A 25,215-nucleotide genomic window follows, 5' to 3' on the forward strand; every position below is an offset into this window, starting at 1 on the left:
AGTCCCGGGAAATAAGGAGCCCTCCTTTTTCTGGGTGCCACTTCGTGATCTTTTGGGGTTCTCTATGTTCCAGTCAACCTACAGGACAGAGGCAAGATATTCTCCCTCAAAATCCAGGAAGGAAAGGGCTTAAGTAGAATCGTGCTCGAATACATCAGAATCCAGGTGGAATGCGGGTCAAGTCACTGGCGAAATCAAGAACCAGGCCAGTGACACCAACGGCAGGCCTGACTCAGAATTTAAGTGTGAGGTTGCCTTGGTTTAACTTTTTGCGTCTCTCAACTCCCCTTCAAGATTACATATCAGGGGCTTTTTCTTTTCTCTTCCTTTAATTTCTGAAACCAAGAAAAAAACAACCTGGAAATTCCCCCGAAAGCATTGCCATTGCCTGCAAATTGGGAACAATGAATTAAGTTGGAAACCTCCTTAGCCAATCCCCCCGCCCCCCCCCCCCCCCCCGCAAACACACACACACTTTTAAAAAGGAGTACATTTGTTACTCTTTTGCTTGCCTGCTCATATCCCGGGTCAGTTTTCTGGTTTCTCTCTCTTACGCCAAAGATTGTTTTAAAACACAAACAATTTAATGAAAAGACTTTAAGGAGCTCTGCGGCGGTTTGTATCCTTTGTATATTTAATTTTAAGGGCCCATTATGCACCAGGGAGGAAGTAGGCGCCCTCCTAGTTCCGTGCTCCTGGAAAGCGGAATTTCTTTGCATGATTCAGGTGACTAGGATATGATTGGAACGTTCCCCTAGCTCTGGGTCCCACTTGGGGGCTTTGTGCTTCACTACCGCAGTCCAGCTATATACCCGTAACCCAACAGCGGCTCAACCGTGGGCGCCAACTACCGCTGCGTCCTCCGCCGCTTTTCGCAGGTGGAGGCCGATTCATGAGCTCAAGCCGCAATGAGCCGTATTGTAGCGCAGGGCCTCGTCCAGGTTTCCTCGCCTCTCCCAGGAGTCACACCGCCTTCTGCTGACACGCGCTTCCTTTGTGTCATGCCTGGCTAATATATTAATGGGGCAGATAACCCGGATCCTTAGCGGAGGGGAGGGGGAGGTTGGAGATGGGGAGGGCAGGGAAGGGAACCGAACAGCTCTGGTTGCTGACCCTTGGGCCAAAGAGCCCTGGGGCGGACCAGGAGTGGGGGAGCGAATCGAGGTGGGGAAAGTTCACATTGGGGGCACTGAAAGTAAACTTAAATGCCTGAAACAAGTTTTAGAAAAGGTGACCTGATGCTAATGCTCGGTCCTGGGCACAAACTGCGCAGCCAGACGCCGCGGACGCCGGAGAAACTGCCCCTCCGGCGGAGCGGGCCGCGCGCCTGCCGCGAAGTGTCCGCCCCCCCTACCCCACCCCGGGCCGAGAGCTCCGCCGCGCTGCGCTATGTGCGGAGTCACGGGTGAAAAGTCCTAACTACGTGTCGCACGAAGGCCTCTTGACGAGTGCACACCTTCACGGACTCAGACTCATTAATCTCTAGCTGAGCCAGTTACCTTAGATGCTGGGTCCCAGCGCTTAAAAATAAAGACCAGCCCGCTCCTTGCCCTCAAGGAGAAGCCAGCTTTTCCCACCCTCACCCCCAAAGAGTTGTGCGGCCTCCCAGTCGGACTCATCAGCCCCACAGGTGGATCTCCTGCGCTACACCAGGTGGGCGGGAGGAACGGCAGATCCCTGGCCGGAGGCCTGAAGCCCAAGGGTCCCCGCCACCGGGTGCCGGCCTCATTCCAGCCCCGGCCTCCCGGGCGGAACCCCCTCCCCACCGGGCCCTGGGCCCCACCCGCCAGACGGTGCCCGGGTGCCCTGAGACATATGCTGCCCGCAGGCCGCGCGGCCCGACGGAGTGCTCATTGCCGAGGCGGTTCTCAGCCCATCAAAAGCCCAGGCTTTCTTCAGCCGTATGGGCCGCGAGGTGAACAACAATGCCCGGGCCCCTTCACTTCAAAAGCAGCGATCAGGGGAAAGGCTCCCCCAGAGAATTTTTTTTTCCCCTCAGCCTTTCATTCCTGGTTTGAAAAAAAAAAAAAAAAAAAAAAGGCATCAGCAACTCCAGGCCCCGGGCGAGCCTAATGCCCTTTGATGGGGATTGAATTCATTATCTCCAATAACACAATTGTGCTTGGCCAACGAAAAGAGCAAAGCAGGGCTCTATCCCGCCGGAGGAGCCCGGCCGGGCGGGGCTGGCAGGCGAGCAGCGCTCCTGGGGACCCGCACACAGGCGCAGTCCTGGCCCGCCCGGCCCGCTGCGACGCCCCTTGGGCTCGGGGGGCGCGGGCACGCCCGAGGCTGCAGGACCAGTGGCGCCGCCCGCCAGGACCGGGCGAGGAGGGGCGGGACGGCTCTCTTGTCTGATTTATTTTTCGTTTCTCCCTTCGCAACCATCCCCCGAGGGCGGCCCCCGCAGAATGGGTATTTACTCTCCTCCCTCCCGGCCTCCAGCTGGGAAGCCATCTCTGGTGCCCGGGGCGCGCTGGGCAGAAGGGCCGCCCTGCTCCCCTGGCTGAGCACGCAGGGCTCTCAGCATCCCGGCCGCGCCGCCCAACCCCGGCGCGGAGCTGGCTGTACCCGCAACCTGGCAAGGAAAAACTGGGCCCCCTCTCGCTTCCACGCCAGCCATTGCGGAAAAGCGCCCCAGGAACCTGGGCGGGGACCGCGGGACACCAGGTCCCGCCCCCGGGTGCAGGGATCTGGACGCGGGGCTTGATGCCTGGTCCCCTCGGCTTCCGGGCCCGTGGACACAGCCTGGGACCGCCACCTGACACGAATGTCGCCTCCTCCCGGGTTCCACCGCCATCCCTGCCCTTTCAGCCACCTCCAGCCCCCGCCTTCTCTGCCCTCTTGATTGTACGGAGGTGGAGGTGAAAACCCACTAAGACACTGCGGGTCTTGACCTCGTGTGTGTGTGTGTGTGTGTGTGTGTGTGTGTGTGTGACAGAGAGAGAGAGAGAGAGAGGAGAGGGGGAGAGGGAGAGAGAGAGAAGAAGAGGGAAAGAGAGAGATTATATTTTGAATTTCTCAGACTCATGATCAAAGAAGACTTCATAGCCTGTTGTCTTATTAAATTGCAGTTCAAGGCATTACTGAGATGCTTCCTACACAACCTTACTCCCCCTCTTCACCCCCATTACTGGGGAAAGTTCGGATTGAAGTTTTATTTCAGTCAGATAAATAATAATAATAATAACAATTTAAAGTACTTTAAACAAACAGAAGACTTATTGAAATGCTCTGCAGTAGTAACTGTGGATTGGTCGTTCCTCACTAATGAGTCATGACTATCCCAACCTCCAAGCAATGGACTCTTCACCTTTCTCTTCAGAGAATTAGAGCCAGCACACACATGCTGTAGGAGGTATATAGACAGGTAGATAGCTATCTATATATATTCACACAAATAGATATAGCGACTTAGAGGAGCATCCACAAGAACTTCCTATCTATACAACTGTCCTGAAAGCAAGGAAGCAAGAAATTGAGTAATATGCTGATTTGAGGTCAACCGAGAGAAGTGTTTCAGATTTGACTTTCAGAGAGGCATTATTTTCATCAGGAGATACGGGGCTTAATTATTTAATTCTCTTCAGCATAGAGTAACCTTTACAAATTTAACCCATTGACTCTGACTACAACCTTCAATGTTTAGGCCTCAGCACTGGGGGTTCCTCTCCAGTACGTAAGATTAAAAGACTTCAGTTCTTCGCTCCAGGCTTTCTTTCTTCCCCTTTGTCTTATAGAGCAGCATCCTGAATGTAATTTACATTAAAATATATATTTACTTTTGTGAAGTCTTTATAGTTTTCATTTACCTCAGAAAGGATGTAAAACATTTACCTTGCAGATATTCTGAGTGTCTAATAAAGAAGTGTATGGGAAATTCTATTCTTTAGATGAGTTTTAAACTCTGGATTCTACAGGTTGTCAAAAAATGAATGAATTCTCTTTTGGACCCTTAGCCTATTTTTTATTAACTTATTAAAAATAGGTTTGAATCTTGGTGGCTGGTTCATTTACATTGTGGTGACTTACTTCAGTCACCTTTTATAAAATCTCTTTTGCAACATCAAGTGGAGGTTTAATCTTTGTCTTGAATTGTGCCACACATATCCCACACCTGGTGGGCTGCTGCGCTTCCTTTGCATATTCATTGTCACATGCTTAGAAATACTGGGAAGAGAAAGATGTTTATACAGGGTAAAGATGGCAGTGAATTAGATTTTACATATTAACAATTTGAATAAGAGTTTAACATAATATGTATAATCAGAATAAGTTATATGTAGGTATAGCTATTTAAGAATTAATTTTTATGATATTTTGAGGACTTCAGAGGACTCAGGACCCAGGGTAAGAACTATTCCCTGCATAACAATATGTTCAAAACAACCACCACAAAAGCTTTAATTCTGACATATAGTCTACCTGACCACAGAAGATAGAGGACAGGCCTGTGGTTGATCACATAAACAATTTATCTAGTGTCTGAGCACACATAAAGGATTATGTGGCTTCAGGTGAGCAGGGCCCCATAGGATGGATGAATTACTAAACAAAAGATACTATGATTTTCATGTAGATGTCTTAGGCCATGGAACAGAATTAGGAAGGAAGAAGATGTGAAGCATTTCAACAGAAATGAAAGTTCAGTATTCTCTAAAGTGCAACCCCAATGCCCATTTCAGCCTTGAATCATGAATCATGAAGCCACAGAAAATGGTGATGGAAAAGACTCTTTCTGTCTTCTAGTTCGCTCATCTTAAAGATTATTCTCCTCAGAATATTCCCAAGCCATGGTTTGAATAGATTTAAATGTCAAGAATTGAAGGACTCCCTTCCACTTCCTGAGTTTCTTGGAGAAATTATATTCATGGTGCAAAACATTTTGCCAACTGAGTATTTTCTTGGTTATTTATTAAGGTAAAATTGTCTTGCATTTTAAATATGTCTCTTTGAGGATCCATTTTTATTAGCTCTCAAACCTGTTTCAGATACCTGAACGCTTGTCTCTTCATTTATTCAGCCAGTCTATACACACTTACTTTATTTAGTTCCTACATAAGATTGATCCAAATAAAATGCCCAGGTGGGAAACTTCCTTTAATATGTATTAAGCATTTGATTTTCTATTCTTAATACTGAGAGGGAAATAATAAATTTAAATCTCCAAATTCCTTTGAATGATACCAGCATTATAAATGTGAGACTTGATCCATTTGTGAGATGTCACCCAAATGCTAAGTCATGAAGCCTCTTTGCCTTTTAAGTATAATTTATGATAAGACATTACAGGACCTCAACTTCTTAAAATATGGTAAATTCTTAAATTAAAAGAAAGAAAAACTAGAAACCAATTGGGAGTTGGTTCATTGAGAATACTGTTCTTACTGGAGAGATTTCAGAGTGTTTGTTCCTTGTGACCCAGAGGTTTACATGTGTCCTATCAGGAATATATTATGTCAGAGTTTTCAACAGCAAATAGGCCAAGGCAGTTCATTATAAAACTTCCAAAGAGAAGTAAAACTTTTATACTTCAATTGCAGAGATTCAGAAGCTGGATCTGGAGCACTGCATTATGATTTGGCATCCTAGACTCAAAACCAGACTCTGGGCTCCCAATGCGCCAAAGGAGTAGCCCGCCCTCTGGACAGTGAAAAGCCAGGCCTAGGCTTAACCCTTGAGTCTGCACCTGTCTTTTACACTTCAGCATTTCCACTGAGTCAGGCAATTCGGAAGGAAATGCTCCTTTAGTCTGACAGATAATTCACTTTAGAAGTATAACCATAGCAAGAACAGATTGTGAGGTAAGCAGAGAGAGAGGAAATGAGAAATATTGAGAAATGATCTCCACTGCATTCCATTCACCTATCTCATCTTATAAAATAGAATAGGTGAACAGGGAGAATGGGAATTGTAAGCAAAATGAAAGATTGTAAGGTCTCTGATGAGTCAAAGAGTGACATTGAGAAGTTGTGTAATAATAGTATAATTTATATACATCCATTGAATACAAGATTGCACAGATATCAGCTTCCTTCCAATTTGCTACGGGGTATTGAGAGGGGAAAGTTCTATCCAATTCTTGATGATTCATATGATATAGCAAGTGACAGTGTTGAGTTTTATTTAATTCCCTGTACAATGAGTACTACCTTAAAATATCCAAAGAGCCTTCTTAAATAAAGTAAGGTCTGCTTTTTTTTTCAGGATTTGTAGTAAACACATATTTTAAAGTCTTATGTTCACTTACAGTTGTTACCAGGTGATGCTGTTTGTGGAATAACCTGAGATTTTAACACTAAGCACGAATTAACTTTCCCAGAGTATAACAGACTCCTTCCTATTTTCATCTTACCCTCAGCAACAGAAAGAGTGGTGTAGTAGCCAGTGTTCAACCTGAAATATAAAAAAATGTAGAACATAGTAAGATTCTTCTCAACTATACGTAAGACCCTTACAATTGAATTTATCATTAGGGATAATAAACAATGATTACCATGCTTTGAAATAACATTTTTAAGTGTTTTTAACTCAGGCGGGTAACTTGTTTTCAAGAGGAACAGAAAACAGAGATTCCCAAGGAAATATAAGTGATGAAAAGATGAGAGAAACGGAAGTACCATAGAAGCAGCAAAAGGTATTAGGTCATGTATAGACTCACAGCCCAGGGGACTGAGGGAGTGAGAGCTGGGACAGAAGCAAATTAATAGCTGGAGAGAGCTAGACAGAGTGTGCTGAGGAAGGGCCAGGCGTGAAAAGATTTGGTGTCGTCATAGCAACGGGCTCAGCCCTGCTCCCCCTGAAGCCCATTCAGCTCTGAGCTGCCGGAACACGTTTTTAATTAAAGCGTATAAAAGTTGTTTTGTAAGGACTTCTCATCCGATAGATTTCAAAATGGTTAATCAGGCTTCATCTCCTTTTGATGCTCACAAGAGCATGGGCTATAGCATGCACAGAAACTGCTGCTGCTGCTGCCGCTAAGTGAGTTATCTCTCAATCACACCTAATACCAGGAATGAGCAAGGCGTCTATTTATTTAGATACACAAAAACAGAGGATTCAAGTGGGAGTGGGGAGTCCATTTTTATGGAACTCAGTCTTCTGGATGGCCATGGTCCCTGGTTGATGTTCTATTTAACTTTTGAAAACAGCAAGATTTTTTTTTTCCTTGGAGAGACACAGTCCAAAAGCCAAAACAAAGGTTACCAATTATTTGTATCAATGAATATTTACCCTAGGATGGGTATTTCAAATAAAAGGTTTGTACCACTCCTATATAAAAAGATGGTAACCTGTCTCATTTTTTTTGAGAAAAAAAGAACTCCCACTCCTAAATCTTTCATAAATTTATGATATACAGCAACAGTTGCATTTAACTCTTTAATAAAATAGATGACTTAATAGAAAATGGCATCTTTTGTTGATTCACTAAACAGCCTCTTAGATGAGTTAAACTTTCTCCAGGCTTTTTCATCTCCCTTTCTCCCCAATCTTGGCTGATGACCTTGTCTCTAACTTCACTGAAAAAGAAAAAAAAAATAAAAGAAAAAGAGAGAGAGAGATGATTTTACCTGTCATCTATTTCTTCATCTACCCTTATCCCAACTGAACATTTCTACTCCTATACCAGTGTATCCTCCGTAAGGTCGTGGATGAGGAGTCCTGCCTGCTCTCTGAAGCAAACATACCCACCAAACGAAATTATGGAACACCAACATCAGACAAGGCCACTCTGTAACCAGAGTGAAGTGAGACAAAACCAAGAACACTTTGTAATTTTGTCTAAGCACAGATGAAAACAAGATCACTATGTAAACTACAATTATAGCAAGCATCCCCTCATCCCAGCTAATAAGAGTGACTGTTGCTTATTTACAAATTACAGCTGTAGCCAAAGTCCCACTATCTTGAACTCTCCACTGAATAACCTAACACAAGCCGCAATCCTATAATGTCATTTCTAACACCCTCTTAACTGAAATGCCACACAATTCTGCATGATGTGTAGTCTCCCTTATTTGCAACAAGCTACAAACCCAACTTATTCAACTATAGATATGCCTCTAATGGTCTGGTGTGAGAATATTGACAGGCCTTTCATTCCTTTGTTTCATGGCTTGAATTATCACACAGCAAACTAAAAGTTCACCCCTGCCCTTTGAACAAAACTCCCTTCTTATTTCTATACCGGTCTGCAAGGCATTTCCATGATTATTTAATATATTTAAATTAAAGAAACACATTTCTTTCAGTAACAGAGCATCCCTCCTGACTTTTATATTTCTCTCAAACTCTTAATCACTCAGGCTCGAAAAGTCATAGTCATCATTGATTTGTCTCTCTTCTTGCCCATATATCTCCAATTGATTAATATGCCCTGTCAATAATTCCCATTCCCAATCTCTATTTTCTGGACATTACAGAGGTCACAATTTTAGTCCATAATACTGTCCATTGTCTGTTAAAATACCTTCCAGATGCTCTTTGGCCAATTCTTGCCTGTACATCATTTCTAGCCTAATGGTTCTGAACAACAAGCTTCCAGTGAGTGCAGTTAAGTTCTAACCTCTTGAGGCCAGAGTTTTCACAGAGGTAAAATTAGAAATTATACAGGAATAACTGGCATGCTTTTCCTCCCTTAGAAAAGATAATGTCATCTTAGGCTGCATACATGAAATGGGGAAAGCAAGAATGCACTGGTCAACACAGGGTCATGTTTCATATGTTAGGACTTCTTGTTTGAGAACTATAGGCCAGGCATGGTGGTGGCTTACACACTTAATCCCAGCACTTTGGGAGGCTGAAGTGGGAGGATTGCTGGAGGCCAGGAGTTCAAGACCAGCCTGGAAAACAAAGTGAGACCCTGCCTCTATAAATTTTTTTTATACAATTAGCTGGGCATGGTGGCATGTGCCTAGTCCCAGCTACTCAGAGGTTGAGGCAGGAGGATCACTGAGCCAGGAGTTGGAGGCTGCAGTAAGCTATGATCACGCCACTGCACTTCAGCCTGGGTGACAAGACAGACCCTGACTCAAAAGAAAAAAAAAACCACACACACACACACACACACACACACACACACACACAAAGGAAAAGAAAAAAGAAAAATAGAGAAACACAGAAAAAGCAAGACCTTTAGGAGATTGTGAATATAGATGAGAATTAAATCATGCCTTGTGAAGGATGGTTTAGAATGGGGATGTTTGGCCACAGAATAAAATATTTCTGTTACAGTTGAAGGATATTACAGTTATTTCAAGCATATGTGAGGGAGACTAGAACCATTTATTGTATGTGAGTATAGAGGGCAGAATTAGGGCCAGAGGGTAGAAATTAGAGACTTACAGATTACAGCTCATATGAAGACATCTGTAACATGGTTTTAGATTGAGTAGGTCACCTCAGGAAATACTGAGCTTCTCAACATTGAAGCTTCAAATGTATATGAGATGACCACTTGGATATATATTTTCCTCAAACTTATGCTTTATTTACTTAGCTCTAATCATTCAACTTTCAATTACAATAGATATGTTTGTTTAGAATAAAATGAACTTTTTATTTCATGTATTCTATTTTTAAAATGCAGTCAATATTCATTTGCTTTATCCCACATATTTATCCTTCCTGGTATATTCATTCTTTCCTCTGTCAGTATGATCCATCTGTGACCATCTTTCTTTTGCCTACTCGACTTCCTTTAGGATTTCTTTTAGTGAAGTTCTGCTTGTGATACTCTTTCACTTTTTGCTGGGAATTTAATTCCAGGTTGTTGCTGTTGTTTTACTTTCAGCCCTTTAAAGATGCTACTTCATTTTTTCTGGCTTCTGTTTCTCTGAGAAGACAGACTTACTCCTACTCTTTTGAAAGCCATATGTCGTTTTATTCTCTGTTGTTCCTTTCTTCAGTCTCTAGTAGTCTCTAGTCGTTCCAACTTCTGAGTCACCTCTGGGTCTGGTTCTGCTATTTTATCTTTTCACATAGGTCTTTTAACATTTTTAAATGTGTCTTTTTTTTTTAATTAAATGCCAGGTATGTTGTATAGAAGAAGAGTAGACACTGAAGCAAATGTTCAAAGTGGGAATATCTATCCTTCCATCAAGCTATTAGCATGGGGCTATTAGTCAATTTAGTCAGCATTTGCGGTGAATTGGGTTTTGTTGTAGCCATGGTTATTTTCAGTGTACAACAGACTTGAAATCCCTCCGGTGGTGGGCTAGGCTGCTCCTATTTTGTGCTTAATGTTAAGACCTGGAGTCCTGGAGAGTGGTGGTTGTTTTTTTCCTCTTTCCCTGCTCCATCCTTTCCATGCTTTTGTTCTTTCTCCAACAGTAGATGGCTGTTGTTACCTGTTACTAGACACAAGGCTTCTGGTGGGGGAAGGGGAGGACTTTCTCAGTTCTCCTGCTCTCTTCTTGATTTTAGGCAAGATCTGTACACCTAAGCATCCTCCAGCAGACGATCTTTGCTTCCTGTTCAGTGCAGGCTTTCTAAAACTGATAAACAACATGCTACTGAAACATGAGATTCTAAAAACATAAAAACACACAGGCAGGTTCCTTGCCCCTTCCTCCAAATTCTACCTTGTATTGGAGTGTCTTCGGTGTGTATGAGTTTCTTGAACCTTTCTAAATGTCACCAATCTTTACCTAGGCCTAAGGCATAGGTTCTTGCCCTTCTTCCTGTGCAGACAGCTTTTGCCTCATGTTAAAGCAGGGTTAGATCCAGTGTGTGGGCAGATTTCTTGCCTCTCTCCACTTGGTAGATGCTCTTTGCCTCGAATCAGTGGAGGACCCAGAGTGTAGGTGGGTTTTATACCTGTTCCTAGATGCACACCTGCTCATAGCTGTGGCCATTCACCAACCTGTGTTCAAAAGAGGCCTGGACCTTGGGTGTGCTTCTCCAGGCACTCCTGCTCTAGCCTCAAACCTTGGCAGGCCCTGCAGAAATCTGCCATCGAAAAGAAGACTCTCTCAGGTCCCTGCTCTACTCTCAATCTTTCTCATAAGTACCCAGTGGAGGCCCACGAAAAAGTGTTGGTGGGTGTGGGCAAACATCCTCTGTGCTCTGGGACTCCCGGGGATTCTGAAGTGTCACGCTAGTCCATGGGTACATTTATGGCTTTGTTAACATTTTCTTTCCTGCTTACCCACTTTATGGCTACCGCCTCTTTCTCCCATGCTCTGCCAAAAAATGAGACAATTCGTGTGTTTCGTTTCTCCTCAGAGGGACTCATTCTTCTTTGGAATTTAATTCACCTGGTTGCTTTGTAATCTCAACTCTCTGATAGGCTAAAAAGTTATGATTTGATACATAATAATTTATTTTTCTCATTCTTAGGCAGGTGTGACACTTTCTTATGGTTTTCTACATCCTAAGTGGAAGTAGAGCTGTCTCTCTGGTTGTTTTGAAGGTTTGTCTATTTGTATTTGTTTTTTTTTAGCTGTTTTACTATGATGTGCCTAGGGGGGTGTGTGTGTGTATGTGTTTAGGTTTTTAGAATCTCATGTTTCAGTAGCATATTGTTCATCAGTTTTAGAAAATTCTTGGTCAATATCTCTTCAAATATTGATTCTATCTATCCCATTTTCCTTCTGTCCTGGGACCCCAATTACACACACCAAGTCTATTACTATGTTCTATGTATCTTTTACAATGTTTTATAGATTTTTCATCTTTTTTTCTTTCTCTTCTCCAATTTGGATTTTTTCCATTGGCCTCTCTTTCAGTTCCTGAATTCCTTTTCAGGAAATTCAGTTTCTGAATTTCCTTTTCAGTTCTTGAGTTCACTTTTCTGCTAGGTCTAATCCACTAAAACCATCTATTGAATTATTAACTTAGTTCTTATATTTTTCAGCTCTAAGATTTCCGTTTAATTTTTTTAAAATTTCCATTTAAAATCCACTTTTGAGCATATTTGATTACAATGATTATAATGATTTTAAAGTCCATGTCTGATAACTGCAATATCTGAATCACATGTGGATTTGTTTCTATTTTCTGTTTTTTTGTTTGTGTTGGTTTTTGGTAATTTAGTTTTATTGTCTGCCATGCTTGATAACTTTCAGTTGAATGATAAATATTGTGTATGAAAATAGTGGGGGTTCTAGCTGATATTGTTGTTTTCTACAGAGATTTTAATTTTTTTAAGAGTTTGAGAAGATCACCTTGGTATAGTTGAGGCTAATCTAGTTATAATTTGTCCTTACTCTTATGATGTAGATTTTCCAGGGTGTGAATCAAAAGCTGAGTTTCTCCTCTTTGGTGAGACTTGCACTCCAACTTTTGTCTCCTCAGAATCACGGAACTGACAGATTCTCTCCCCAGTTTTTAATCTTCCTAATAGGTATTTTTTTTACTTGTTTTTTTCTGTGTCTTGTCTTGAGTTTAGCCTGTTGGATATCAGAAAATGCCTTGAAGGAAAAATGCACATAGAATGTTGGTTTTAGCTGTCCATAGTACTTTTCTCTAGATCTTGGCCCCTCGTGTAATAACTGCTTAATTTAACTCTGAACTCCATTTTTTGTTTCCTCAGCCCAGTACAACTGCCACAGGCTCAAGAATGCACCATTTTTTATGCCTCTATGCCCCAAGCCTTGAGTCAGCAGACATTCCAAGGCAAAATAGCTGTACTCAGAGCAGTACTCACTTCAATATGTTTTCCTTCTCTCCAGGATCTTGGTCCCTGAGGTCCTGGCTGCACTGGTTGTTCTACAGAGCTTTCAGATTTTGTTTTGTTTTGCTTTGTATTTTGTCCAAGTTTTATAGTTGTTCTCAAGTTTTATAGTTATTCTCAGTGGATGAATTCATCTGATTCTAGCAACTCTGTCATAGCCAGAAGCAGAAGACCTTTCCTTATTATATTCTAAACCTGAGTCCTTAGCCATCAAGTCTTGGCAATTCTTATAAGATCCTCTTAATTACCTGTGTTCAAGCCTCAAATTCACTTTCTTACCCATGTTTTATGCATTCGCATATATTTGAGTCACAGTTATGGCAGAATTTATTTTTTGTAAACTTCGGTTGACTAGACAATTAAGATCATTTGGTTACATATTGTAATGCAGAAGAGTTGAAGATCTTGGAATTATTTCGTATTCTTTCATCTTCTATTTGCCAACAATCTTTAGCTTAAAATGTTAGTCACCTCTAGAACATTCTACATCTTCACTTCCACCAGCACAGCTTACTATCACTTTAGCTCTCTAGAACCCAGCTTAAAATCCATTTCTCAAGACTAGGAAACACAGATTAACATCATCATGAAGAGCAAATCTTCACACTTAGAATACAGATCAGTGTACAGGATTGCTATTGTAGTTTGCCCAGTTTGGATTAGATAATGCCCATAATGGAGTACTCTTACAGAGAGCAAGCTGAATACAAATTTAGTTCAAATTACTATAGTAGTTAAACAATATATAGTAATTGAACAATTAAGTGATACACAAATCTAGGTTAATCAAAAAACTCTCTTGGAAATGGATTACGAACTGGGTTCTAGAAAGCTGAAGTGATAGTAAACTATGCTGGTGGAAGTGAACACATAGAATGTTCCAGAGGTGACCAACATTTTAAGCTAAAGATTGTTGACAAATAGAAGATAAGGGATTAGGAAAGAAATGAAAGTGTGTTAGTGTTGGTATTATACAGTTTTTTCGTTTTGTTCTGTCTTTTTGTTTGTTTTTTTTTGTTGTTGTTGTTTTGTTTTTGAGACAGAGTTTCACTCTGTTGGCCCAAGCTGGACTGCAGTGGTGCAAACTTGGCTCACTGCAACCTCCACCTCCCAGGTGCAAACAATTCTCGTGCCTCAGCCTCCTGAGTACCTGGCATTACAGGTGTGCACCCCCATGACTAGCTAATTTTTGTATTTTTAGTAGAGACGTGGTTTCGCCATGTTGGCCAGGCTGGTCTTGGACTTCTGACCTCAAGTGATCTGCCTGCCTCAGCCTCCCAAAGTGCTGGGATTACAGGCATGAGTCACTGCGGCCGGCCGTATTACACAGTTTTAAAATGTGTGTTGGAAGAGAAGAAATTTGGAAAGGCATATAATCTGAGTCTATGTTCAAAGAAAACACATGTAGTGTCGATTGAAAGAAGGAAGTCACTGGGGCTGCATGAATCTTTTTAGAAAGAAATTGTAGCATGGTCACCAGCTAAGTGAGGTAGTAATGGACATAAAGTGGAAGAATTTGATTAATACTACAACTTGCAGCATCTTTCGGTGGAATGACAGAGCTAAGGGCAGGGAAGAGGTTAAGAGAATAAATATAAGGAAGATAAATGCCATTTTAAAAAATGCCATATAAAGACATTTAAGCTGAGAAGTTGTCAAACAGTATTCTTGCAGATAATGGCAGGAGGGAAATTCATGGCAGGGAGGATAAATGATTTGGGTGCTATCTTCGCCTTATCGAATTTCAGGGATGAATCTCCATTTGAGATTAATTTATTCATTAACACATTCAGCACGTTTGTTGAAAACACGGGTAAAGCATTGTGTTAGCTATTTATAGAGTTATGTTAGATGATCCTTGATCTGGAGGAATTTATAATGTGATATGAGTGATGAGATAACACATGAATAATTAGAAGAAAAAGAGCAAATGGCCAATTTAGTTTCTGACACATAGTAGGTGCCCAACACAGGTTTGTGGAATGAACGAATAAGTGAATGAATGAATGAAAGACATAGGAAGCACATATAAAATAGCAAGAGTTGAGAAGAAATGTTATTTATATGCAGAAAGATTAAAAATGTCTGGGTGCGGTGGCTCACGCCTGTAATCCCAGCACTTTGGGAAGCTGAGGTGGGAGGATTGCTTGAGTTCAGGAGTTCAGGACCAGCCTGGGCAACATGGAGAGACCTCATCTCTATGGAGAAAACAAATACACAACAAATAAACAAAACCATTAGCCAGGAAGCTGGTGCACACCTGTAGTCCTAGCTACTCAGGAGCCAGAGGTAGGATGATCACTTGAGCCCAGAAGGTCGAGGCTGCAGTGAGCTATGATCATGCCACTGCACTCCAGCCTGGGAGACAGAGCAAGACACTGTCTCAAAACAAACAAACAAACAAAAAAGGCTTTTATAGAGAATATGACAACTGAGTAAAACCATAAATGTCAGATAGGATCTAGGATTTAGATATGAGATTGCAGTGAGGGACAAGTCCACGTAGAGTTAACAGTGTAAGAAATTGGAAGCCAGAAAGTTCAGGGTGCATAGAGCCCAAGGTGACATTGAAGCATGAAAGGGGAGGTCACAGAAAGATAAAAGCTGAGAAAGTAGGTTGGAACAAAAGTCTGAAGGGCCTTAAATGCTCTAAGAAGTTTGGTGTTTATTCAGTTAATAATATTTAACATTAGAAAGATAATGTATGGATGATAAAATATTTGAATCCCTTGAAGAGATATGGTTAGAGGTATAAGGAGAATTTATAAGAAAGATAAAAGACAGGAAGCAAAGAGAAAATTTCATCTGGGTGTATTTGGCAATAGAGACTGTGAAGCTCCAGAGTAGAAAAAAGAAATAGAATTGGGAATCAAAGATGTTCATAATACAAAGGTGTAGATATGACCCTCCTTCAAGTACTGAGGCTCTTGATGGAAGGATTCATGTTACTGAGCTTGTACAAGTAGAATGCCATTATTTCACTAACACCCAGAAAATAATCCATTGCTACAATCAGCACTTAATTGTGCTATGTAACATGAAATTCCTTACTATATCTTTTCAGAGGCAGCAAGTAAGAACAGGTAGAAGGCAATTTCCTGGGAAAAGTGGTCTATATTTACTGTCTCCATTTCTACATTTTTCATTTACCTCTCAGTTCACTGCAATCTGGATTTTGTCTCTCATTTCAGCAGAAATCACTCTCATTAAAGTCACCAGGACTTCTTAATAGCCAATCCCAATGGCACTTAGTTCAAACATCATCTCCTTTGGGAAACCTTCCTTAATGTCACAGAAAGAACAAGACGCCCTTTTACCTGTTTTGAGCCTATGTCTGTCATGGCACCTAACACAATGTATTACAATTATTTAAAGCTATGTGAATTCCCTTTCAACTGTGATTTCCATGAGGTCAGAGACTATGTCTTATTCAACTTTGTATCCCCAGCACCAGGTATGGTATTGCCTAAATAACTAAGAAATACGAACAATAAACCCCCCTCTATTGTCTCATTCAATCCTCTCTGCAGGATACACTTTTAGACAAAATACTGAAGACTCTTTTTTTTTCTTTTTTTTTTTTTTGAGACGGAGTTTCTCTTTGTCACCAGGCTGGAGTGCAGTGGCGCAATCAAGACTCACTGCAACCTTCGCCTCCTAGGTCCAAGCGATTCTCCTGCTTCAGCTTCCTAGGTAGCTTGGACTACAGGCACCTGCCACCACATCCAGCTAATTTTTGTATTTTTTAGTAGAGACAGGGTTTCACCATTTTGGCCAGGGTGATTCAAACTCCTGACCTCAGGTAATCCACCAGCCTTAGCCTCCCAAAGTGCTGCAATTACAAGCCTGAGCAACTACACCTGGCCAAGACAAAATACTGAGGATTTCTAAATATAATCAAAACACAAATTGTCCCAAGGACTTCCAAATAGAACTAGAATGGAAACATTTCCTCTGAGAGCGTTACTTTTACCTTTCCTTGTACTGTACATTATTTGTAAATCATTATATGATTAATATATATTGATAAAGCTTAGATGTTTCACAATCGGTCTTCTTATCTCCCTACCCCTCACCCATTGCCACAGTTTATTATCCATACTTCTCATGACTCTATCATGTTGTGATTTCATTGGGTAAGGACTATTTTGATTTAGCTAAACATTTTAAAGTGTCTAAGATTCAAAGATAAATAAGAATTGATAAAAATAAACAACTCTCGTGAACAAACATTATTTATTTCTAATTTTATCTAACATGGTTTTGTCTAGTAATACAGCTAATGGTTAAGTAATATTCCTCATGATCAATAAAGAAATTCAGTGTTTTATTATTCTAATGTTTTGTCAAATATTTGCATCTTTGAAATTTAACATGTGAAGACCATTCTTGTCTATATTTTTTATAAACACACACACTATTAATCTCTTTTTCATCCAATTTTGCAAATGTTTTGGAATTTACCACCCTGGATACATATGACAGTTTAGAGTTAGTTTGGTTCTTTCTCTTCCTTTTGCTCCTTTATTGCTAAATTGTTTCTTCTCATCACCTGTAAAGCTCACACTTTTTATTATTTTCTTTAATTCTGGTTAACATTTGCCTATTCAACCCTATACTTACCTATCTTCACTTCTCCCATTATCTTGTTCATCTGTTATTTTGACCATTTTACTCCAGTGAAAGGTCTTCCTATGACCTTCCTATCATATGGTACAACTATCTATGAATAACGATACAGGCATCTACATATGCCATGAAGATAATCATCCAGATCATCCTTGGAAAAAATTGGGGACTGCATTTAGTAAGGCATCAAGAGGAACAGGGCTGTCATCTTTTAAGAAAGTTTTATTTTTTTAAATCAAATTAGTATCTAATGCAGCACAAAGTCCAAGAGAACCAAAAACTTAGAGTCTAAGAGGTGAAGTATTCAAGTTGTCAGTTCATTATTACCCCATGTGAGTTTATAATTTCCATGAAGAAACTTGATACATATTATGAACTTAAATAACAATGATAGTATATAATCATGTGCTAACAAGTAGTAGAGACTAAGCTTCAATGATCATTATATGAGGGTTGCTTGGGGTGGAACTAATATAAATAGATGGAACTGAGGTGGGAAAACAATGATATCTTGATTTGATATTAACTTGTGATAAATGTCCCAGTCCCTTAAATGCATTATTTATATATATTCCATATTTTAAAAATATGTCTATCAAACTAATTTCAATATTACCATTTAAATAAAATATACTGTGAGATAATGAAGTATGTGAGCAAAGGAATCTGTAAATGCTTTGTTCTAAAATTATTATTTTTGTTTTTGCTACAAAATTTTCAATTCAATAATGCTGAGGATAGTTATTTTGAGAGGGGTTACATACAAGTATATTTTAAAATTATGTTCAGTTTTTAAGAATAAATTAATACTTAAACATATTTGAATTTAGTTTCTGATTTTTCTTTAATGCAACAAAAGTCAAGAAAGGAAAATCATTTGGATGATTACATGTTTGTTGGTAGACACTATTAAAACATATTAAGCATTTATATGAAGCAGTGTTTTTAAAATGTCAAATAAAAGTATTTTCTTTTTGAAATGCTTTCTTTGATGCTTATGAAACAACCAGGCTGTTATGCTGGGGCAGCAGTAATGGAGGTTCTGCTTTTGCTTCTGAAAAGGAGCGTTGGAGCATCTCTGGATTTTAGATACATAGGAAACCCTTACAAAGACTTTGCAAACAGACTGAAGGAAAACAGATCGAAAATTGGTCTTTCAAATAGTACCTCATCATTGTTCCTAGTGGAAACTTTTCTTACTTTTAATTCTTTTTTACTTCTAATAAGGTGTAAACTATGCATATATAACAATGTTTGCTAGCCAGAGAATCTTAGAGAAGATATGCAGGAAATAACATTTTTAGGAAATAAAATATTCTTTACAATGTATCTTAAAACAACAAAATGAACAATGAAGATGTATAAACTGGCTGTGCATTGACTTAACTTTAAGGATAATGGAATTAATATATTACAAAAAAATTCATTCTTAAAAGCAAAGTGTAATTGTTTGCCACAATTATTTTAATATATTTCTTTCCCAGGATAAATTTTAAACTCAGGAAAGCAAGGACTGGAATTGGAAGAGTTAAAAAAACACGAAGCAACAGTAACTCCATTTAGATAAGGGGATAGAAGGGTGGAGCAAGGGAACAATACACTAAAGTACTTTTCTTTCACAGATCTTGGTTCAAATTAAGGTTAAATTCCAAAGGAGGATGTGTTTTCCCCATGTGGAGTCTTAAAGGACATGCCTTTGTTTCCAGCTTCCCAGAGAAGATATATGTTAACACAAACAAAGCATTTCATAATAAATTTAACTTTTATAGAGTGACTAATGCCCTGTGGAGATAAGGCGGACTCTCAGTCACCTGTGTTTAATCCAGGCTGAAGAAATTATGCCAAGGGCACACTGACAAAACTTTATTTCTTCGGAGAAGATGGCAGTAACTTGGTAGGGAGCAGAAAGGGCCTTGGTTTTAAAAGTCTTGTTAGTGAGACTCTCATTCTCACTGTGAACCCAGTTTAGCATTTATGTACTTTGGAAGGACAAAGAGGTGAGGTAAGCCTGCCAAAATTTGAATCTGTGTTTCTGGGAACCTGTTAGTAGGTCAACTGTTACAAATGTAAGAGGAACTGCAAAGGAGCGGTAAATACTAGAAATTTGGGAGTTGGCCTGCAAATAGCTTTATTAAAGCTTGCATACTGTTTCTTCTTCTAGATCTCAGGTCAGGTGACATGATATTTAAAATGTCACAGAGTATCACTATTTCTTGATCCAAACAGGCTTGGGTGCAGGTAGGGTGGGAGGTAGAACACCATGTAAAGAGACAACTGTTTTCTGCTAAAAATATTTGACAGTTAACAGACAGAAACGGAGATCTTTAAAATTTTACCTGGGATCTTGCTAACAATAATAATTTATTAATCTGTCTCTTCCTCCTAAGAAAGACAAATGGTTTATTTATGAAAATAGTACTTTTCTTTCCCCTTTCCCTTGCTTTTATCTCTATGTTGTTATTAACTAGAGGCCTATTTGTGAAGTCCTTATTCTTGAAAAATGTCACTGAATTTGTGGTTAGGTAAAGTCACTCATTGAATATACACATCCCCTTTCCATGTGCAAATTCTATTGACTTCAATTGAAGAGTAAAAGTTAGTGCTGTGACATGTGAGGAAGGAATTCCTTTTGAGAAAAGGAAACAATCTATTTGCATCAATTATATCAAACACACTTGACTATACATTATAAAATATTTTATTTATTTTTTATATTTATATATTCATCCTTGATGAAAGGCTTAGGCAATCTATATAAAATTTAAATAAAATAGAATACCAGTCTCCCTTTCTTCTCCATTCACTAAAAAATGGAGACACTGACAAAGAATAAACTTGATTTAGTTGCTATATGGAATTTTTGTAACACTTTAGTTTATCAATCTGCAGGTCACTAATATTGATTCTAGACAAAATTAAGCATCGTCACTTATTTTATACTTCTCATTTCTTTATAGTGCTCAAGTTCCTTCTTGTGCTCTGAATAAGAAAAAATACCTTTCATCTTTTCATGTTAGCCAGTGGCTAAAAGAAGATAACTTTTCCGACTCTAGCCTACTAGACAATGGTAATGAGGTTTCTCTTCTCAGGCTATGTAATGCCAAATCCAAATATCAGAAATTAATTAACCGTCCCAAATTTCAGAAATTAACTTCTCAGAGAGGAACACCACAAGGGGGCAGGTGAATCCAGGCTAGGTCCTAGGTAAGAGGGTCTCAGTATTGGGAATCCTGGTCAAAAGATAGGGAAAGGTTAGGTGAGAATTAGAAACAACTCTAAAGATAGTATTTCTTCATGAACATAAGCATTGGATCTGGATCACCCAAGTGCAATTTTATTTAGAACATCTCGAAGACAATTACAATACAGCAAGAAAATAAGTGAAAGATATCAAACCAATGTAAATAGTCACAGGTTGAAAGGGCTTACTATGTTTAAGAAGGCCAATGGGATAATTTTACCAAGAAAAAAAAGACTGTATGTGAGAAGAAATCCAAAATTTACTACAGAGCAATCGGGGTATGGTTTGAAGATAAATTACAACCAGATAGGCAAAGTAGCAAGTCATTAAAAGACGACATGAGAAGGTATCTTTGCTTCAAGGTGATCTTAATAATGAACAATTTTGTAACAGAAGCATAAAGTTTGAATAGAGCTATGCTAGTTTTTTTTTCTGAACACAAAAATTAAGAAATTAATCTGAGGCACTTTAGGAAAGAGAAAATCTGCTATTTAAAAAGATTAAAGAGTCTGTTTTGATTTTCATTAGAAATTAAACTTAGCCTACGAATAGGAGGCAAAAATTGATATTTAAAAATTAGTTCTCCTAAACAAGTATTTTAAAGTTGATACCAGATATCCCCTGTGAGAATGTCAATGACAGTATCTTCTATGGCCAACATATACACATACCTTCTGTGCAAAACAGCCAGGATGAATTCTGTTTGGCAAAGCTGGAAATTATTACCAGTTTCTCTTTTATACCTCACTAACAAAATACATTTAATTATTTGATGTGAATAGACAGTATATTATCTTTTATAGATTAACAAAATTAAGCACACAGAATAGTGTAGGTTAATGAAGTACACAAGTTTTGGCTGTTACTGGTAATTTCTATTTCATTTCCAATAGCAATTAGAATCTTTAAAATGAGCTCTTAAGTAGCTTCTTTTATTTATGATAAAATTAACTTCTTTTTTAGGCCTATACAATAATTTTTTATAATGACAATGTACAAGTCATTTCTTTTATTATAATTCTATTGATTGATGAGGTTATCTCAAAATACACTTTAGGGCAAGCCAGGTTTTAGAATGTGGGACTCCAAACTGATCAAACTTTCTGTTGTACCATGATATATTTTGGTTTATTGGTATCATAGGACTTAACACTAAACTAGTAAGCCTATTTTTAACGCAAAACTCTGGACTGAAATGTGAATGCCTATTCCTATTGTACTTTAACGAAGGCTATTTCTCTCCAAATTCACTCATTCTTCTCATTGTATGTATACACATATATAAACACATACATAATATACACACATACACATAAAGTTATGTGTACATACATACATGTTGCAGTCCATTGGTGATATTTTAGAGCACTCTTTCTCCTCTTTTCACTCTGTGAATTCTCTTCTCTTCCTTCACTCCAAGTACTTGCAAAGTCCTCATATGCTTTGTCACCTTAAGGACATGGAAGCAGCTTCTGCAATGCTTGAAATAATAATGCTTTGATTTGTTAATGTGAAAAGTTGGATGGCTTTTAAAAGCCGACCAGTCCAGGGCTATTTGCACATAGTAGACATTCAATAAATATTTGTTGATTTGATTTATTCTAGGGTAAAGAACTGAGTAACAACTCTTTTTGTCTTCACTGATGTGCTATGGTTGAGCCTGTGTACAAATCCATTTATGAGTAAATATTAATGGTCATGGTCAATGAAGATGTTTTAGAGAGAAAAAAATCTAGATCTACACGCTGTTAGAAACAGCAATGATTGGGAGCATGTTTAATAAAATAAGTAGTTCTAAAAGAATAGATGACAGACACTATAAAATAGGGGCTCACTAAAGAGCATTCTGAATAAATTATCTGGAAAGAAAGTGGCTATTCCAAGAGTTTTACATTTTTGTTTCCATATACTAAGGCAAAGGACCTTTTCATTAAAAAAATTAGGGATAATATTTTGGCTGTAAAATTTAGTGAGCATATATAACCTACATAATATTTCCTTTGGTAGATTCTCCTTTACAATAATCACAAAAGTGTTAATGTATGGTTTTACTGACAACTGAGAGGTCCTGAACATACAGAATGAGAATTTGTCCCAAATTTCAAGCAATGTATAACTTTTAAGGAGTTAAACTCTATACTCCTATCATTCAAAAGAGCATAATTGATTTATTTCCCTTTCTGATCACCAACAGTAAAAACTGTTTCTGAACTTACAACATGGTAAATTTTGGCTCAAGGCGAATTTACAACAGCAAGGTTTATAATAAAATCTGTCAAAACATTAACCATGATGGCACAAGTTTCAGCTCTAAACAGCGCAGATAGGGAAGCAGTATGGCTGACAACCTGAACAGCTTAGGGATGGATGCAGGTTTGCAATTCTAGCTCTCAAAATGCCAGCTTATGTCACATTATAAATGTTTTTCAATTCCTCTGTTCTCATTTTTCACAAATGTGAAGGTTTTATATAAAAGGACAATGTTTTAATTAAGTGGTTTCAAAGTGATTTAGAGATCCTAGAATTAAAGATATAATTCTAAGTAAAAAGTTATTAGCTAAGAGCACTTTAGACGTTCAAGACAAGAGCTAGGAAGCAATAGCGTTTTCATTTCTTCTGTGATGAATCTCAAGAAAAATGAAGTATGAACTAAGATAGTATCTTAACGTTTTTGCTACTTTAAGGCAAATACGATTCATTTGGCCACATGCTAGCATTTGAGCAATATTCATCTATGTAATTTTAATTTTTCAACATAGAAAACAATGCTGGAAGTTTTGGCTTCCTGTTCCTTCATGGTAAAAAAGCTATATTTCCTGGAAAATCACAAGCAAAATACAGTTACTCTTATCAAAAGTGAATCACTCTGCCAGCAGTCAATTACAATCAAGATAGTTAACTTTGTGTATGAGGTACATACTAGAAACAATATTAGAGAAGGACATAGTATATTGAAAAATGTAATTTGATTAGCCACAGACAGAACAGATTTATGAGAAGAAAATCTTCTTTAAGGAACTTAAAGTGTGTTAATGTCATGGTCATACAAGTAAAATGCAGTGAATATTCTTTGCTTGAGTGTTTCAGAGAGTCTTTGATACAACTGACCTATTTGTTGAAGAATGGCAGGCATGTTTTTAAGCTTTAGGATCATCATTCAACATGATGTTACCTGATGAAAACTGGTGGAGACTGAATCAGAGACAAAATAATATTAGTAACCAAATATCAATTTTTGAAGCTGTAGTTTGGTAGGTAATATTCATGCACAATTTATTTTTGCTCCCAAATATCTTAAAATATGACTTGGGTATTGAAAGAATAATATAACCAGAGAGTAAAATGTCAAGAAAGTATATCAAAGTAATAAGAACTCATATAACTTTGGTTGTTTTTAGAAAATGAGGGACCACTGAATTTGAAATCATGATTTAAAGTACATGCAGCAACATCAGAGGACATCCAAACAATTTACACTGGTTTATACATTGTTTGCATTCTTCTCCTTGCCTGAATTTGGACAAGCAATGTAGTTATCACTATTGCTCAATAAGGATTTAAATGGCCTATTTTCTTCTCTGGAAATTTTGTATAAACTTTGTAGTCAACAAAATAAAACCAGACTTCAGTTCATCATGGAGTGAAATTTCAAACTTTGGACTGCACGGTACCAATATTTAACAGCTACACAAGAAGTTTGGATTAAAAGAACAAACGAAGGCTGGGTGTGGTGGCTCATGCCTGTAATCCCAGCACTTTGAGAGGCCAAGGCAGGAGGACTGCTTGAGTCCAGGAGTTTGAGACCAGCCTGGGCAATTTCAGAAGACCCTGTCTCTACAAAAAATTAAAAAAAGAAATGAGCCAGGCTGGTGGCACGTGCCTGCAGTCCCAGCTACTTGGGAGGCTGAGGGGAGAATCACTTGAGCCCAGGAATTTAGGGCTGCAGTGAGCTATGATCACACCACTGTACTCTAGCTTAGGTGACAGAGTAAGACCCTGTCTCAACAAAACAAAACAAAACACCCAAAACAAAAAACAAACCACAACAGACACACCACACACACACACACACACACACCCAAACCAAAAAAATTAAACAACAGCATCAAACAATCCCACAACAACCCTTCACTTTAAATTGATTAATTAATTATGGTTAAACAGCTACAGTATTCAGGTAAATACAATGTTTTACCTGGTAATGTGCCAGGTGCTAGATAATTTGACATAATTATATATTTTAATATCACTGATATAGGAAAAATATTTAAATTTTAATCTTTTAATGTCATATTTTTAGAACGGCACATCATACAAATGTTTAGAAAGTTGAAATAGTTTGAAAATTTAGGTTTCATCATTAAACAAGGATGATTACTCAGCAAGTATTTACCTGTGCAAAGAAATAGGAACAAAACTGAATCTCTCATCTTCAGGAGCTTGCATTCTAATGGGAAATAGTAAAGGAATACTGAAACCAAGAGAAAACTTAATAACTGCCCTAATAGATGAAGAAAGAGCTAGCTATATGGCAAACAGAAGGGAGATTAACTACAACTTGGTGGTGGGGTGAGGGTGGGGAATTAGGGAAAGCTTCATGGAGGGGGTGGTACATACGTGTTCCTGATGGATGAATTGGATTTAAAAAGCGAAGGTGGATTTGATTGAGTAG

Source organism: Gorilla gorilla, chromosome 15, assembly GCF_029281585.2.
Source record: "Gorilla gorilla gorilla isolate KB3781 chromosome 15, NHGRI_mGorGor1-v2.1_pri, whole genome shotgun sequence".
Lineage (NCBI taxonomy): Eukaryota > Metazoa > Chordata > Mammalia > Primates > Hominidae > Gorilla > Gorilla gorilla.